Source organism: Drosophila navojoa, chromosome 5 (assembly GCF_054131105.1).
Source record: "Drosophila navojoa isolate 15081-1374.11 chromosome 5, UAZ_NAV_1.0, whole genome shotgun sequence".
In the NCBI taxonomy this organism is placed as follows: domain Eukaryota; kingdom Metazoa; phylum Arthropoda; class Insecta; order Diptera; family Drosophilidae; genus Drosophila; species Drosophila navojoa.
The window spans coordinates 6,724,573-6,744,440 of record NC_142893.1 but is presented as its reverse complement, the minus strand read 5'-3'; the positions used below and the strand labels follow the sequence as shown (position 1 = coordinate 6,744,440).

The window sequence follows — 19,868 nt, the reverse complement described above, 5'->3', positions numbered from 1 at the left end:
TTGGTTAATTTGTTGAGCTCTCAACAATTTTTTAAATGAATTCTTTAAATATATTAATATGCAAACGGCAGCAACAGCTACAACTACAACAACAACAACAACAACAACAAATTTCGCTGACAGTGAAACGCTGCGTTAAATGTTCTGCAGTTCTTGAAAGTACCGTTGCTCTCTGGTGCGTTATGGTTTGTTGACTGCCGGCGACAACTTCCGACGCACCAACAACAACAACAACAACCATAGCCATAAAAAAGCCAACAACCACTTGAAGCAACTGGACAGCGTCGCGTTGCGGGTGGCTTGGGCCGTTGCGTTGCCCCACAGTGGTGCCAAAGGCGTGCAAAGTGCTGCTCACCGTTGATGAGCAGGCGGCTCAAAGGGGGTGTGGCTGATTTGTAAATTGGTTCTAACTGCTTTCGGTTGGTATTGCCGTTGCCATAGCTGTTGTTTTGGCCGCGTTGCTTGCGGTGGCTTTAGCCACACAAATTGTATTTCATTTAGCTGTTAATTAAATTTTCCACACTTTGGCCAACATTTTTTCGGCTAACGCCAGCGGGATGGCTGGCAGGTGGGTGGTTGCCACAATAAAAGCCAATAACAATGGCGTATGACAAAACACTTGCTAATGACCCAAATTGGTTGACTGCAGTGAAAAGTCAGCATGGCCATCAGCCAAATGAGGTAATTATGAAAATGGAATGCTGAGATTGGAAAAGCCGAAGGTGCTAATACACTTTCACATACACAGAGATAAAGAATCTAAAAGTCGGCTTGGATGGGTAGCTAAATAAGAATGTAAATGTATAATATTTCTTTGATATTCCAAAAATATTAATGAATAAATAATATAAATATAAAATATAATATAATTTGTCTAACAAATGAAATCATTTATGAATATTATAGAGTCTAAAGATCATTTCAATGCTAGTTTTATAATAAATGACGGTCCTCTGCTATGCCTTAGATATTTCTATGCCCAACTTGACCCTTGTAGAAATCAATTTTTTCTACAGAATTCATTTAGATTAATAGTTGTGCTGGGCAGATAAGCTAGACGAATACGTTCAGTTATTAAGTTGGATGAGCAAAAATTCATATTGCTTTGGATCGTATCTATGCGAGTTAGAGATCTCCTTCCGTGCTTCTTGTTATGAAAAATTAATTATATAAAATAAAGATTAATATTTAGTTGGTGAGATTAGCAAAATGTTAAACATGGATCATTTGTTCTTTTTATTACGATCAAAGAAATCTCTTTCATGGATCGTTTCCGACGAATTCTCTTAATTGCGTATAATTCTAGTCTTAAATAGTTTAACTTGGAATGTTGACCTACTTTCAGAATTAAAGAAAGGTGTTTATTCTACTAGTTACCAACCTATTTTTTTTTTTGGTAAGCATAATATAATATAATATAATATAATTGTTCTATATATTATTAATAAATTTTTTATATTAATTTGTATTTTAATTTTTACAATATTTTCTTAATAATTGAATCTTTGTTATTATTTTTTAGTATTTTTTTTTTATTATTAGTTTTGTTATTAAAATTTAATTAAGTATATTATATATGATAGGGCATATAACCCGGTAGATCCTAAAAAAAGTTTTCTTATTCTATTTTTATTCACAATTACAACACCCTTCAAAGAGTATATCTCAACAGATTTCAAGTTAAATAAAACACGTGCTGCTGTTTTTTTTTTGGCCAAGTGCAAACAATAATAAAAAATAATAATAAAAATCTCACCTGAACTTCTACCCTAAACCAATTTACACGCCCTTCTTTTGTTTAGCTGTTTTGTTATTGTATTTTCATTAATTGGAATTTCTTTAGTTTGGACTGTTGTTGCATGGGACGGGGGGAGGTAGGGTCAACAACAATAGCAACAACCGCAAGTTGACTGAACACCGGTAGCCCCAGACCTTCGCGGCTCTCCCCACTTTTGGGATTTTATGGGTTGGGCTGGGTCTTTTTGTGGGCTTTGGTGTCTTTTGTCGCGCCTGAATGCGACTCGATAAAGCAGACAATGGACAAATGTATTAATAAAGTTATGAAATTCACAATTGTAAGCCAAGCACAGCGTGCGGCCAACGGAGGGAGGGGACCCATTGGAAATGGGCAATAAAGTAGCATAACAATTATGTAATAATATAAATCTGGCGATTTAGTACAAATAATTGATGCAAATGCTTTGTGAGATCTTTTAAGGCATTTTAAATATTTTGAGTAAACAAAATGCAAACAATTTTAGCTTAACATTGACATATCGACAGATAAATACCCTGAACTCACGTTTTTCGGATTTGAACTCTGAACTTCATGAAATGTATGCCAAGCGATATCTATCGCACGATAGAGCTGAGTCAGCTTAACTGAAAATTAACCTTCATAGACTATAAAATAAATAAATAAATAAATACATAAATAAATAAATAAATAAATAAATAAATAAATAAATAAATAAATAAATAAATAAATAAATAAATAAATAAATAAATAAATAAAAAAATAAATAACAAAATAAATAAGTAAATAAATAAATAAATAAATAAATTTTACTTTATTAGTTAAACACAATAAAAAAAGAAACTTTAAGCACCCCATTTAACTGTTTATCACATTTCATATTTAATCCCACAATCAAACGTTATTGTATCAATAGCAAATTGTTGAGCTTTCAATGCAATCATGTTATAACAGTTTTACGAAATTTTCAGTTGCGTTAAGTGTTATAATTAACGGTTACATTGAATGAGAAATTATCTCATTGCGCTCGATTGCATTGCAATTCATTTGGTTTTACTTATTTTCCGCTGAGGTAAAAGTAAAAATTGTAGTCCATTTGCGGTGAACACTTGAAGCTGTTTATTTATATTTGTTTGCTTATTTATCACAATAATACGCCATGGCAACCACCCACAAAACGAGCCCAATTCAACCCAGTCACCCGGAGCCAACCCCAAGCCACAACTCAATTTGCTTGAAGCGTCCAGCGAGCGACGGCCAACAGCTGTTTTTATTTGCCGTATAACAGCTGTATAACAGTGAGAGCGTGGGAGAGCCACAAATAGTAAACAACAAACACAAACCGGCTGTTGTTGTTGCTGCTGCTGCTGCTGCTGTTGCACTCTGTTTCACTTCCGTTAAAGAGAGCGTGCGAGCGTGAGAGCGTAAGCGTGAGAGTGTGAGAGAGTGGGAGCGCATACGAATGCAAAGAGAGCGCGTATGGGCTAATTACTGTTGCTTTGCTGCAATTTCTGCTACCTTTTTGTGTGAGGCGCGCATCTACTACTATTTTGAACAGCTGCTGCTGTTGCTGCTCTTTCTGTTAAGTACAAATATTTTTTGGCAAACGGAAGCAAACACAGAGAGAGAGAGAGAGAGAGCGCGCTGGAACGAGAGGGAGACAGATGAGACGAGTTAAAAAACCGACTCGGTCGACTTTGGCTTCGGGCCGACAACAACGCGAACAAGAAAAAACAAACCAGTTAACTGCTTTGGCTTTGGCTTTTGCGTTGGCGTTGGCAGCGACAGCGACAGCGACAGCAGCAGCAACGGCATTGGCAGCAGCGGCATCGGCTCGAACTCTTTTGGCCAGCTTGGTTTCAGTTGAGCTTTGCCAGCCAAAACGACAACAACGAACACGACGCTGCGTTTGGGTGCAACACGAGTTGAGCTCTGAGACTCCCGATTTTTTGACGAGTCTACGCGTCGCGTACAACTGAACAACAGCTAAATAAACAAACAACAAATACAACAAAATTACAAAAAGAGATAAAAGAAAATCTTAACAAAATAAAAGAAGAAGAAGAATAAAAATAAAATAAAAGTAAAAACAAATCGAAGACAAATATAAACATAAATAGCAAAACGGTAAATTTTGTTGCAAAAAACAACAATAACAACAACAACAACAGAAAAACTTGCTAATTAAGCAGCAAAAGCGCAGCGCCCAAACCCCCCCAACAAACACAGCAGAAACCAGTTTTTAGCAATTAAAATGAAAGAAAAAAGATATATAAGAATATATAAATATATATATTAAAGCAGCCTATAGATATGTAGCTCTATGTATATGCATGTATATATGTATGTATATATATTTGTATATTGCATTAAACTTAAACAAAAGGGCAGCTCGTGCTTGACAAAAACAAAACTGCAAGTGTATAAGTACTTGAGTGTGCTCATGTGTGTGTGTGTGTGTGTGTGTTTGCTGCCTTCTAAACAGCCTTGAAAGCTGCCTCGCATCAGCCTTTGCTGCACTGTCAACCGAGTAGCAGCAGCAGCCAACAACAAAGCGTTCCACAAGTCACAACAAAAGCAACAGAGGCAGCAACAACAGCAGCAGCAACAGCAACAGCGGCAGTGGCAACAGCCCAAGCAGCTAAAGAGATGTTGCTAGGAAGAAGACGAAGCGCAGCTGACTTTATGACGTCGCCAGCTTGGCGTGTTAACCTGGCCAAGAGGCAGAGCCAACAAAGCTGGCAGCAACAGCAAACAGCGAACAGCAACAGCTACCTGGCTAGACATGAAACCTGGTGTTGTGTCTATCTGTTGCTGGTTTGCTTGCAACTGCAACACACACACACACACGCACACATACACACTAAAAAGGGCAGCGAACAAAAAAATAAAAATAAAATGCGAAATTCGCTTTTGTTTTGTTTTTTTTTTTTAGTTTTTTATGAGTTTTTCATAAATTCTGCAACAGTTGCAAAAAAAAAAAAAGTAAAACAAATAAAAGCAAAAGAAAATAGCTAAAAGGCGCGCAAAATTTCTACAGACACATGTATGGGTGCGAGTGTGCGTGTGTGTGTGTGTGGAAAAACCGGTTGCACTTGAGCTTTTTTTTTTATTTTATTTGATTTTTTAGCGCTTGGCTGTGGCGAAAATAAATAAAAGCGATTAACTTGAGACAGTTTTAGTGGCCAGACCCCCAAATGCAGCCGCTGGCCGGCAGCTCTTTTATGGCTAGTTTTTTCCTCTCGGTTTTCGGCTAGCTTTTTGCATATTTGCAACATAAATCTGCAGTGCATAAAGTCCCTAGCTATATAAATTACATACATATATATATATATATATATATTTAGAGTTATTCCAACAATTGTGTTGGCATCTCTTTTGTTTGGCTGTTTTTATGCATTTAGCTTCTTTTATTTGTTTTGAGCATTTCCCTTTTGTTTTTGTTTGAATTTCATAATTTCATTATTTCATTTATTGCTTTGAAGCGTTTTTTTGTGTGAACCGTTTGAACTGTGCTGAAAAAATTACATGCATATAAACAAATTAAATAAAAACTGCAAATTTTTGCAGTGAAAATGTATAAAATGTTGTATAAAAATTTTCATTTACAATTTGTTATTTTGTGTCATTTTTGATTTGTGGAACTTTTTTGCATTATTAATTGTTATTTATGACAGCCGCTGAGGGCACAGCCGCCAAAGGCAAAACAAAAACAACAAAATAAAAATATTATAAATAAATAAGAGAGCAAAAGCATAAAAAAGATAAACACAATCAAAAACGAAATCAAAATCAAAATCAGAAATCCAACGAAAATTCCAACAAGACATTGGACAGGTGTCAGCCAGAGCAAAAGCGGATTTTCATTAATCAAAAGGTGAGCAACAACATTTGATTTAGTCGTGCTAGCTCGATCTGGTTTAACATAAGGCAGGGAGCGAGGGGTCAGTTTGTGTTGGGTCAGCAAAGAAGGGCGTCTGAGTGGCGCAATTAGTAAATAAAAAAAAAAACTATGCAGGCAATTTGCAATATTTGTGCTCATTTCTAATTGCATTACGAAGTGCATCATTAATTGAATGCATTTGCTAAAACGACTTGAAAGGGCTGTGGAATCAATGAAATTTATTTCAATTCCCAAATTGCTAAACAAGAAGGGCAAGAAATTCAGGGAATTTCTGAGAGTTTTTATATTGAGAGGAAAAGTAACTGATATTAAATAAAATTTTATATAATTCCTTAATTAAATTAAATAAGATATATACATATATAGATATAATAAATTTAATTTTATATACATGATTATTTTTTGCAAATGATTCCTTATAATTATATTTATATGAATATATTAAAATAAAAAATTGAAATAAATTAAATAATATATATATATTCTTTTGTAATTAATTTCTTATATTTTTATGTATGAATATATAAAAATTAAATTAATTCATATATGTATATAATATATAATAAATGTATAATTTTTATAATTTTTGTTGTTGTATAAATTCAGGTATTTTTTTTTGCTGCAATAATTTAGTTTACAGATAACTTTTACACATATAAAAATAATTCAATCAATAATAAAAATAGACAAAATAATAATAAATAAAATTCATTAAAAAGGTCTACAGTAAAATTTGATAGATTATAAATAACCGTAAAAATATAAACATTACAGAGAATAATACAACATTCAGTTCTAAATTTGTAATACCGATAATTAACATAACTGACCAAAATTATTATTATTATTAAGAATTTTAGCGATGCGATAAGCAAATCATTTTCCTCCACACCTTTCATACTCTACCCTTAATTTCGATTACGCTCGGCATTACAACGCCCTAATTGAATTATCCCTAAACGAAAGCCTTCTACATTTAGCCCATTTTGTAATGCATGAATTACTCAAATGCCAACATTTTTGGCCAATTACGTCAATTGTTTCTGGGCCTCTGGGACTGACAAATATGAAGCCATGGCAAAGGCACAAGTGGCAAACTAATTAAATTAAATTGTTAAGCAGCTGAGGCTGAAAGTGCAACTGAAGCTCGAGCGTTTCGCAATTCAAAAACTTTCAATTAAAGCAAAAGCATTTGAATAATGCAAAATGCTAAATGCGCATACGCCGCGTGTGCCCAGCGGCACAGATAGATAGATAGCAAATTGCTGTCAATGATTCGCACACATTAACATGGCTAAATAGTACTAAACTAACGGTACGTGCTTTGAATTATTAAAACAAATCAATTAAAACAGAGAGGGTAAAAAAAAAAAACAAACAAAACAAAACAAAATATTTGACGCGAGCCATTCGACGATTCAACGAAATCAAAATTTTATCTGCATATCAGTAGTTATTGTTTATGTTTATATTTATGAGCACGCCCCCAGCCCGCTGCTCGCCCCCATTTTGGTGAATCTGCATAACAATAGCCCCCCCCCCCCCCCCCCCCCTAAAGCTACTTAAATGCTGCCATTTCGTAGTCAACAACATTTTAATTAAAAATCTTTTGCTAGGCTGCGTTTCTGGGCTTTGGGGACTGTGTGTTTAGGGGGGAGGGAGGGAGAGGGGCGCATGGTTGGAGGGTTTTCAGATTTTCGGTTTTCTGGTTTATGAATATTTGCACGTGTGTGCGCCAAGACCCGCGCCGTGCATTTGCCCTGCCACGCCCACACGCCCGCACGCCCACCAAACAGCCGGCGGGCAATAAATGTTAACAAGCATTCAAAAAATTTGCATAAAATGTGCGCGTCTCGTTTTCATACCGGTTCATAAAGTTGTAAAGGGAGTGTATTAGTTTTTGGTGGGGTGATGCGAATGGGAACGGGAATGTGTGCATTGCGGTGCATCTATGTGTCTGCTGGTTTCTCTCTCTATGTCCGCTCGACTGTGGCTTCTACTTCTATGTGCATGAACACAGAGTATTTTAACTGCTATTGCGGTTACTCTTTGAGGTATCATGCCAACTGCATTTCAAATGTCCAGTTAAATCTGGATTCCTTTTAAGTATATAAATTTATTCTAGATCTAGTTCTAGTTATGTTTTAGTGTTCTCCTGTATCAACGCGTCGATCTCAGTTCCTATAGGAGTTTGAGAATCAAAATTTGTTATATAGGACCTGTGAATAGCTAGAGTTTGTTTTAAAGAATTGGTAACTCATTCCTCTTCGCTATAGATACTATAGATATTATTATTAAACCTTGAATTATATGTATATCGAAAGTCTTTAGAACAAGACTCTCAAAAATTTTCTATAAATTTTCATATATATTTTATTCCATATTAATTTTTGTTATAGATATATTAATGAAAATCCTTAAACTAAATTTCAAAGCCTGTTTTATAGTTTTCTCCCCTGAGCGGGTATTAAGCAGTCGTGTTTACAACGTTGCCACTTTGCTAGATTATTGAGGTTTTGAAATTCAAAACCTAAAACGACTCAATTTTTGCATTTCTAATTTTTTGAATTTGTTTTTGCTACGCAATGAAAATGTTGTCTATACACACATACACATATAGCTGTATGTGTGTGTGTATGGCAATTAAATGGACAGCGAATTAATCACAAAATGTTCATAATAATTTTATGCAAAAATTTCGTTGGCGCAAAGCTGTCGCTAGTAAATGCGTGCGAAAATATTTTCGTAAAATTATGCAAATTTATTTCTAATTTATGTTAATTGAAAAACTTGACAAAAATAACATTTTGATTTGCTAGAAATGATAATGAAGATATATATACGTATCTATACTATATATAATACTATCTGTATGCTTTTTATTGATAGTTGCATTGTTGTCTAGCGAAGCGTTTAAATATATCTATTTTTTTTGTATATAATTTATTGCAGAGAGATTTGGCAAATTAAGCGAATTTTATTGTATTTACAAGGGAAATTACTAGGAGCGAGTGTAAATAATAATACATGTTAGTTGAACCAGATTTAGTACAGTTAATTAAGCTGTTCAGTTTGTAATTCTATTTAAATTGATTGTCAATTAAATATATGCTGAGGTTGCTAAATTGAGATAACTGTCATGGGTGTTAGAGGTGCCTCGAATGGGTGCTTTAATAGTGTTGACAAGTATATATTTATTCAATAAAAGAATATTAATTATAATAATAATATATATAGGTATGTGCGATTATACTGATAATAATGACAAATAGTACTCTAAGCACTGGCTTCAACTTCCTTTTCTGCTATTTGACTGAAGCCATCATCTTCTTTCTGTTGAACTGCCTTTCACTCTTGAACTGGACTTCAGCCCGCATTAGACTTCCAGCTGGACTCTTGTTATCTTCTCTATCTGCGTACTATCCTTTGTCTTTGCTCTTTTTTGTGCAACTGCCACTTGTTCCGCCGCAATGCCTTTTCACAGACCCTTTGCCAAACTTCTTTATCTTCTCACATTTGCTCTATTATAGATCTAGAGTTCTCTGTTGGTATCAGGTCAGTTCTTCCTGGTTGAAATAGATGAAAGTGTGTGCTGGAAATTGCATTTTAGTAGTAGATGCATTGTAGTTTAGGTACTTTGACCTATCTTATGTAGGCACTTTCGTAAGTAACCATAAGGAAGGATAATGTTAATGATGTTGACATTAATGTGTTAAATGATAATGATCATATTAAGAGGTCTATCATTACTTTACTTGTTTATATATTTTTTAGAGATTTTATTTCGAAATTGTTAAACTCTTCATGTCTCTTTATAAACGATGTTCTCTATCAGCCTCTCTGGCTCTTCGTATATCTAATATACACTATTATCATTCCTTCTGCCTTCATTATTTGTGAAGAAGAGGGGGAGTAGGGTTAAGAACTGCGTCCAAGACTCCACTCTCTATGCGCCTCTCTATGCGCTTCACACAGACTCCGCGAAAGCTTACCTTAATGAAGCAAGCGCCTATCGAAATTCTACCCAAAATGCAGTTGCCTCCCATATTATTTTTTCCACTTACTCGCGTTCACAAAGATTCAACGAACGCTTAACTTCACTTTTCTCTTTCTCTTTGTCCATAAGACAGTGAGCAATCATTGATGTAGTTACTCTGTAGCCTTGTAGCTCTCGCCTTTTCCCCATTCATATTCAAATGCTTTCCAGGTGCCCAGCACGCGGTCCGGCTGGGGCAGCCACAGTTATTTGCGTTTAATTGAACGAAAAAAGCTTATTTAACAATTGGGCGTCATGCGGTGAATTTTCCAATTGACTGACGTTCAATTGAATTCTGTGTGTGTGTGGGCGTGGCATTTACATTGAATTATGGCATCAATTGGAGTATCTTTCAATTTTGCTCTTCATTTTCAATCTCACATCTTTTTTCCTGTCTGTTAATTAATTCTGCATTAATTAAAACGAATATAAATCAACAAGCAGATTTGCATTCAATTTTTTTAGTTACATGCCATTGGATTCCATTTACTTTTCCAATTGCAAAACTCTCCAAAATGTTCATAAATCATTTGAGTTATTGTTGGGTTAATTAAAATGAAACAGTAAAAAAAAAACATACGAAAATAAAACTTTGTTGCTGGAAAATTGCGTAAATTACAAATTGAAGTTTTCGTGTGTGTGTGCGTCTGTGTGTGTTGCGAGTGTTAAATTGAAGTTAATTTTTAATTATGGCCACAGAACGCGCACGTTAAATTGCCTTTTAAAATTCAATTTACATTTGGGTTTCGCTCTTGCCGCACAGGTTCATCATTAATTTATGAGCCGAGAGGTGCCATGGAAGAGTTGCGTTAAGAATTCAACTAGAAGTGGGATTAGTAAGACGAATACGACTTAAATTGATGCATAATGAAAGGGTTTAAGTGAAAGTAGAGAGCTTACAGTTAGCATAGATTCAGCTAAATTATATTATTATTGACATGTAATAAAAGTGAGAATTCTTAAGTATTATTTTATAAATGTACTTTACAATATTCATCGAACAGCTTTCAAAAGCTGCTTAATGAGCTTTTTACTTTAATGATGTTCATAAAAAAGATAGATATGGCACTTCCTATTTTCTTTTTAGTTTTGATTCATTCGAGAGTTCATTTCGCTTTGATTTATATGCACTTAAATGCAATTTAAAGTCTGTGAACAGTATTTAGATGAAAGCTTTTAAATGGCATATATGCTAAAAAAATGTATTTTAAATATATATTATAATTTTATTTATACAGCTTTCATGTAATAATTAATCTATATTTTATATAAAGAAAATTTTGTAACTGAAGTGAATAAGAGCTTTTAGTAGTAATTTTTGTATACAAATATATATATTTATCTAAACAAATATATTTAAGGGCACAGCTCATAATTTACTCCAGCTGAAGTGAAAAAGATTTTCAAATAGAAATTTCAGTAAAAAATAAAATGATATATATATACATATCTACTTTTTTTAATATATTATAAAATAATATATTTACAATCAAATATATATATATATATTTTTTTTTATTTTTTTTTTTTTTTTATAAATAAATATATTTACAATCAAAGCTCATTATTGTCTATATTTAATCTATATAATCATAGAGAACAAAATTAGCTTTGATTGTAAATATATTTATTTATATTTAAATATCTATATTTTTATAAAAAAAAAAAACACTTTTTTATGCTAAATATATATATTTTTCATTTATAAAAAAAAGCTTCAACTTTTTTTTATTTCATATATTTATGCTCAATTAGTTTGCTCTAAATTTAATTTATATTTTTATTGATTAAAGCTCCCTTAATAAATATAAAGCAGCTCTTAAATCAAATCCTGCATATATTTAGCAATTTTTTTTCTGCTTCCGCCTCATTTGATTAGAAATTTATGCGATATTTTTGTGGCAGCCCTCGTTGATAATATTCTTGTGCGTCTTTGATTGGCACAGCAAAAAAAAAAAAAAGAATGAAAAAACATGGTTTATCGTTTCGTAGCAGATATTTTGCTTCTTCTTTTTTTTTTTTTGGCCCGGCCTTAACAATTACGCGCATGTGCGTAAGACTCTGTTAACTTGGGCACTTGGCTCTTAGGGGCTTGGAGCTTGGAGCTTGTTGCTTGTGGCTTGGAGCTGGGTCGCTCAACAGGAAGCTGCGTCGCTTGGCATTTAAAAACGTATTAATTTTGACGCGCCAGTTTTTATTTTTATTTTTGTTTTGTGTTGTGTTGTGTTGTTTTTGGGCTGATGATGGTATCTGTGGCTGGCGCGGAGTTACAGTGTTCGAGAGTGATATAAACGCGAATAAGTTACGTCAATTTTGGTGTTTGCTGGCTTGAGGTCTACAACCTTGATGGTTAGGGCCGGCAACGAGTGGCTGAGCTGCTTCGCTTTGCTTTGCTCTTTTTTTTTTTTTTGCCTCTTTGCTTTGATTATTGTCATTAATTAAAGCGATTTCAGATGACAAATGATGTGAAATGAAGTTAGAACTTGTGCACTAAAACTCAAGCAAGAGATGTGTGTGTAAATATTAGCATAAATATTACATAAGCCACAACAATGCAAATGGGTAATGAGAGAGAGAGAGAGAGAGAGAGAGACAGGGGTTGTCGCTGATATGACAAGCAGCCGGCGGGGCCAATGAAGCCAATGACCCAAACGCAACTGTTAAAATAAACGAGCAATTATTAATGCGAACTCAACTCGAGCGCGCGTCTTTGTTAGCCAGGCCAAGTAAGTGTGTAAGTGTGTGTGTGTGTGTGTGTGTGTGTATATATATATGTATGTTGTCTGACTTATAAAACATTTCATTACACGATACAATTGAGTGAACGCCTTGAACTTCCGCTTAAAGAAGTTCAGGCAGACAAACACAGACAGACGGTGAGAGAGAGAGAGAGAGTGGGAGAGGGTGAGATACAGAGAGAGAGAGAGAGAGAGGGAGAGACTGAGACTGAGCCAAGTAGAATGACAGTCAAGAAACGAAGACGAAGTCATTTTTGTGCTGAGTTGTGGCAGAGAGTGTGACTGTGCGTGTGTGTGTGTGTGTGTGTGTATATATAGTTGAAGGCATGTTTCACACTTCAGAGCCTATCGGCGGCCGCAAAAATGAAAAAAAAAAAAAACAGCCAAACAAATTGTAAAGTCATAGCCAAGTCAAGACGTAGCCGCAGCCAAACAGCAACAACAACAACACCAACAACACCAGCAACACCAACAACTTCAAGTCCAAGTCCAAGACCAAAGACTTAGCTGGCCTGCTGCTAAAGTTAAACTTAAGCAGTACAAAAAGGCTTTTAATTTTAATTTGCATATGGTAGAACGAGCGCTTGAGCAGGCGCTGCAGCAACTGCAACAGCAACAACAACAACTGCAGCAACACCCTTACAGCTACAGATACAAAAGTATTAAGTAAGTATCTGCTAGATACATGCAGCGCACAGCAAGTACTTAGAGCGCTGCTCTGCGCTGGGCCCTTTGCAATTTCAAGTGCCAACTTGTGGAAAAATAGCAACAGGGCAAGAAGCAGCAACAACAACAACAACAACAACAATGTTGGACTTGCCCATGGCCCATGGCCTGGCAAAAATGCAAGTTAAATTTAATTTATTTCTGCTGCGATTGCTGCGCTTGTCTAGCAATGGCTATGCATGTGTGTGTGTGTGTGTGTGTGTGTCTGTGTGAAAAATGGTTAAAGGAGTTGGCCAAGTCCAAGTCCAAGTCCAAGTCTCACTCTCTTCTTAAGTGGGGTTCAACTCTAATGACCGCGTGTGAAAATGAAAATGGAAATGCCACAAAGTCGTCGTCGTCGTCGGCGTTGGCGGCGTTGGCGTTGGCGTTGCGCTCTGCTGAGCGCAACTCTGGACTTCACCATATACAACATACAACATTCAAGTCAAGCTGCAGACACGACTTCTGGCCATGGTCTAGAGCGGGACGGTTCTGTCGGAGGGCGCAACGCACTTGCAACTTTTGGGGGGGGCGGGGGGGCGCATGCAACATGTGAACTTGTGAAAAATCGAAATTCCAATTCGAGCGTCTGAGAGCACGCCGAGAGCTCCCAGCTGAATGCCTGGCAATGATTTACGCTTAAATAACATGTCTTTGTTGCAGACGACGATGAGTAGACTCCGAGTAGACTCCGAGTCCCATCATATTTGCCTGACCTCATGTTAATGAATAACTATACAAAAATTTCGCTACATATTCCCGGACTTAGAAAAATTGCTAAAATAGAATATATATAAAAGCCAAATCACGAATTCAGGTCAGCATAGAACTCGTTGGCAACTTCTGTACAAATTATATTCAATTATGGTTGGTTTATCAAGATTTCAGCAGCAGCAGCGGCAGCTCAATTACCGAGCCAAATCAAACCAAAGTTCAGGCTGTGAGTGTGTGGGGCTGAGGCTTTGGTATTCTAACATAGATAGATCAGCAGACATCATTTTCATAATTACATAATCATATCGATATATAGGAAGAGACAAGGGCAACAACAAATGAGAAATTGATGACAAAAGGCATGAAAAGAAACAAGGAATGAATGAAAGACAAACGCAAATGATGCTAACAGAGACATGTGAATGCTCTTTTTAATACAGAATGGCGGGCGAATGGCTATATAAATGAAGTAAACAACAAATAACATTCATAATTATGTAAATCTGCTGCTAATTAACTTGGGGAGTTTCTTGTTGAAAATTGAAAGGCTTTAGATGACAATTGATAAGTATTTATGTATTTTGACGTAAAATGATAAAAATGGGGAATTTATATGGTAATCAGAGCCACTAGATTTTAGGCTTCAAAAGAGAAAGAGAGAGAGAGGTAGATAGAAGGGGAGATAGAGCGGGAGAGGGAGAAGGATAGAGAGGGAGAGAGAGAGAGATAGAGGGAGCCAGAGAGGAAGAGGCAGAGTTATAGATATAGAGAGTCAGAGAGAGAGAGAGAGAGAGAGAGAGAGAGAGAGAGAGAGAGAGAGAGAGAGAGAGAGAGAGAGAGAGAAGGAGGGTGATAGCGAGGGAGAGAGGAACACGTGATTACTTAGATTTTTACTGAGAGAAGAAAGAGAGAGATATATATAGGAGTAAATATTTAGTGAGAGAAAGAGAGGGAGAGGGAAAGATAGATAGAATGAGATAGAGAGAGCGAGCGAGAGATAGATAAATAAAGAGATTGAGAGAGTGAGAGAGACGTTAATACAGATAAATTCGCGATTTAATAAATTAAGAAGAAATATTAATTAATAATCATAATTAAAAATAAATAAAAATTAATAATAATAATATTTAATAATAATAATAATATTCGAATTGCTTATTATATAAAAATATATTTAAAATGTAATATAAAATCATAAAAATATTATTACAATTTTTGCTTTTCGTTTAACTCCCACAAACATTTTCAACAATCCAAAATACGCTCTATAAGCCTTTTACAAAAATTACCGCTGCACGTTTCTGTTTAGGCCAACTGAATTCGTACGCAAATAAAAGTTGTCTCTGAATCGTTTAGCCTTTTGTTGTGATTCGATGTTTGCTGCAAAGACAGCAAATACAACAATTTTACATAGTTTTTGCTGCAGCTCTCGAAATGAAATCCAAATAAAATAAAATGATGAGAAAAAATACGAAAAAACAACTCAATTTAATTTCTTAAGCCAAAATAGAGACAAAGATTTGCAAACGGCAGCAGAAAGGAGAAAAATCTATTGAAATTATTTCATAATATTTGCAATTTGTTGAAAACGTGGCCCGGAAAATGCAGCAAATGGGGAAAATTGCATTTTCTTGCTATGCAAATATTATAATTGCTTAAAGGCTTTTTAAAGGCTTTTTTTTCTGGCTAGTCGGTTTTGTTTTGTTTGTGTTTGTTTTGTCTACTGTTGTTGTTGTTGTTGTTTGGGCTCTTTGGTTGTTGCTCTTTGCTTTGCCATTGTTTTATTTAGCTGCTCATCGCAATTTGATTGCTTGTTCGTTCACACCCATGCGGCGTATGCGCAATTTTCGGCAGAGTACGAACAAAAACCATTTGCACATTTTATTTACACTGTCCAACAAGTTACAGAGCAATGAAAAAAAAAAAATAGTAAAGGTGGAATGTGGCATGGTCAAGCGACTCTGCCCACGTTAAAAGATAACATATTCTGGCCATACGAAGAGCGAGCAGAGAACCGTCTGGCGAGCATTTCGCGCTCAACCTGCTCTGGAAATGCATTACAAAAACTAAAGTAAATAATTTAATTAGCTGCTGGCGTTGCAGTCAAAAACGGTTTAACTCACATGAACTTTAATGCTCTCGCAGGCTAACTAGAATTTATCATTGCGTTTGATCTGGTGTGATTGGGCTTAAAGAGTAGATTGAACTGGATATGGAATATTGATAGAGTTCTTGGGGATAGTTATTATATTATATTATTATATATATTATATGGATATATATAAAAATATATATTTTGGCACTTCATATATTATATATTAAATATATTATATTAAAAAAATATACGACGGCAAATCAATAAAAATAATTAGGATATTTTTATTGCTGAGAAGCATATTTAATTGATGTATTTTATATATAATCCAAGTTCATCATCGGGAATATATATTTACTTTTTTTTTTCATTTATAAACTTACCTACCATATATGAACTTATAAAGTAGTTATCAGCATGTTATGTAGCATTTAGATTTTCAGGATTGCTGTTGAGTTAGAAAAATACCAGCAAACCGGAATGTCCAGCAAATGTAACACAAAAGAGCTATTATTATTATAATTTTTTTTTTACTATAAATAATCTAATTTCAAATCTTGTTTTTGCTTATTAAATTAAGCCAACAGACCTGAATTTCAAATTTATTTATTTATTTTTGTTAAGCACATGGGATATAAAAACTAAACACTGACGTACCAAAAGGGCCTAAGCAGTTCCTCTTTCTATGACTCAGAATATCATATATATGCTTATATTCTATCAGACTCATATAATAAATATGTATAATAGCTATATAAATTATTTAAATCAATCAATAATTATCAAGTTAACGCTCGAATATCATAAATGTAATATTTATATATAATAAAATGTATAAATATTTAATAAATTTTTTTTTATATTTATAAATAATATCATAATCAACTAAAGCTATGTTCCCAGGAAAATATAATAAAAATAATATAATAATAATACAATGAAAGTACAATTATAATCTTAAATGAATATAAAAATATATAAATATTATGTGCAAATTATTTAAGTAACAAAAACAACTTTAAGCTCATTTTTTATACTTTCTGCCCTTCTCCATTCCATATATAAATATAAATCTGCTCTTCCATCTGCTTTAATATTAATCCTTTATCATTTTGAAAGCGTATTGCAGCTTCGCTTTGCTGTTTCTTGGGTTTGATTATGCTTTTTGCTGGCACCGGTTTATTTTTTTTTTGTATTTTCGTTATATTTTATTTATTTATGTGTTCCACACCGGACACAGACTGCAATTTGGGCCACGCGCCTACAGCAGCAGCAACGCACACACACACACATACATATATGTATGCAGAGGGTGTGTGGGGTTGTTGGCGCTGTGCAGATATGGTGTGAAAAATGGGCAATTGGATTGGCGAATTCGCTGAAAGTGACAAAAATACCTTGATACACAATTGTGACAGGTAAATTCTTTGCAGCGGTTACGAAATCGATGCCAGCCCACAAAGCCAATAGATAGACAGGCGGACAGACAGACAGATAGACTTGATAGACAGTCAGATAGACTGTAAGAGAGCTGTAGACATATTGAGCTCAAAATTTTTGGCACATGCCAAAAGGCAACCGCAGCGGAAAAATCGAGCGCAGCCAAATGGCAAATGATTTGTCAGCAATTGTTGATGGGGTGCAAATGGCAAAATGCAGTTGCCAGCGAGAGGACGACGGCATGTGTATGTGTGTGAGTGTCGAGGTATGCGTGTGTGTGTGTGTAAAGGCAGGTATTTGAAGGCAATTGCAGTTCAGATCATGCTTTGCATATCGATTTGCGTTTGCATTGTTGAGCAGCCAGTCAACACCTTAGCTCAAAGAGAGAGGGAGAGAGTGAGAGAGAGAGAGACAGCTAGAGAATGTGTGGTTTGTGTATGTCAAATGCCATAAGTTAAGCTAATCGAGGTGCATGATTGAAATGCTGCCTAATGACAGATTGTCTATGCGGAATGATGTATCGAACAGCTGTTGTTGTTGTTGTGTTTGTTGTTGTTATTTAAGGTTAAATCAGGTCAGCTAACTGGTTATATAACGAGATAAATATGTCGTCTACTAGCAAATGGCAGCTGGTATTTAAAAAGCTCTAGCCACTCCATAATCTATATTTAGCTGTAAGCTAATTCACTTTCTTATTTATTGCAAGTGAAACAGTTGTCATTGTAAGTCAAATGAATTGCAGTAGAAAACTTTTGCTGGAATATTAATTGGATATTTCTTTGTCGAACTGTTTTTTCTTAGAATAAAATGCAATAACTTGAAGACTTTTTCTGTATAATCTCTTTTATGAATGTGTCCCTTGAGTAATATAAATGACTTTAGCTGTTAGAATGGCCTTTGAGTTATTTATGAAAATTTAAATAAATCTAAAAGTCAATAATATGTTTTTATATATTTTTTCTCAAATTAAAATAAATCTATAAATATAATATTTTATATATATACATTTCTGAAAGAAATCTAAAATCAAATAATAGTTGTTTTAGTATATATAATTATTTTGAAATTCAAATAATTCGAAAATAATTTTTTAATATTTTTGTTTAGTATATATGTATATATTTTTTTCAAATTCAAATAAATATAAAATTAAATAATATTTTTTCTTCAATATATATATTTGCAAATAAGTCTAAAATCAAATAATATTTTTCTTTATATTTTTTTATTATTATTTTTTTAATATTTTTATTTTTTTTTATTTTTATTTATATGTATAAATTTTTTATAATTTAATCTCCATTGTGAATGGGCATTTATGGTTAAATGGATTTAGTAGGCATGCTTAAAATTGAGCATAGCATTTTTAAAGGCAAATTTATGAGGACATATATATTTACGAGGTGTGCTCAATAAGTATTGTAAATATTGAATTTATGCTGTTTATATATATGCCTTGCTTTATGTTTTTCAATTTGCCCGAATATTGGTAAATATGAATATATTTGCAGCAGAATATATTCTTTGCAGGATTTTTATATATATCAAGTAAAGTAGAGCTTAGCTTAAGTGTTAAATTCTAAATTGTATTTGCGGCTTAGTTCAAAGAGTTAATATTATTTGAGATATAGGCAGCGAGTAGCTCAGCTATAGCTACAGTTCCGCTTCCTACAGAGTTATAGCTCGCCTATATAATTATTTAAAAACTTTATCACGCTGAAGTGTCGCAGCGCTCGCCTCAATATAAAGCCCTTTGCCTTTCTCCTATCTATCCCTCTCTCTCTCTCTCTCTTTCACTTTCTTTTACTGCAGCTTAAGTCGCCACACACACACACGCACTGACTTACTGTATGGCGGTATGATATATATATATCTGAACGGCGCTCTTATATATTGTAGTTTTAATTGATTTTGGCTGCGCGTTTGATTGAATTGGACTTAAAGGCGACAGACGACGCCAGCTGGCAGCCACTTAACTGATGGGGGATTGTCTATATCTAACACTCTTCCACTCTCCCCATCTCACTCTCTCTCTTTCTCTGCCTCCGTCTGTAACTGTACAACTTATCTAACATTGTCGTCAGATCGTGATTGTTGAACAAATGACATTTGACATGTTATGCGGATTTTTTTCCTTTTTTTTTGGGTTTTTTTTCTACCTTTGCCTAATTGTATGATAGAAAATTGTGTCGCTGCTGCTGCCGCTGCTGCGCCTAATTCGCTGCGGAGCTTTTGGGCTTTGGCATATGTGCGCACAGCTGGAAAACTTTGCTTATCATAAATTTTGTGCTGCTGCCTGGGCAGTTGTTTAATTGTTGGCTGGCTGCATTATAAAAGCATTTGAATGCTTGCTTACAAAGTTTAAAGAGAGTATATTGGCTTGTCAGACACTCCATATAGTCGTGAGCAAAGCTAGGCAAGGATATATACATATGTGGCATAGGGGTCAATATTATCTGTGGAAAATGTTCTATATAGAT

The 19,868-nt window shown here is 34.5% G+C and overlaps 2 protein-coding genes across 5 annotated transcripts in view; both read left to right on the top strand.

Annotated features, from left to right (window-relative positions):
- Window positions 1-19,868, top strand: part of tn (tripartite motif containing protein thin) — a 222,804-nt gene that overhangs the window by 10,617 nt on the left and 192,319 nt on the right. The gene's annotated exons all lie outside the window — the stretch shown is intronic.
- Window positions 1-19,868, top strand: part of sano (CABIT domain-containing protein serrano) — a 139,296-nt gene that overhangs the window by 8,149 nt on the left and 111,279 nt on the right. For 3 of the 4 annotated variants that reach the window (XM_089261569.1, XM_089261572.1, XM_089261568.1), the window contains exons 1-2: window positions 3,583-3,883; window positions 5,434-5,633. The exons of the other annotated variant lie outside the window; for it this stretch is intronic. The gene's annotated coding sequence lies outside the window, so the exon portion shown is untranslated. Of the gene's footprint in view, window positions 1-3,582; window positions 3,884-5,433; window positions 5,634-19,868 lie in introns of those variants that run through there. 4 annotated transcript variants of the gene reach the window in all.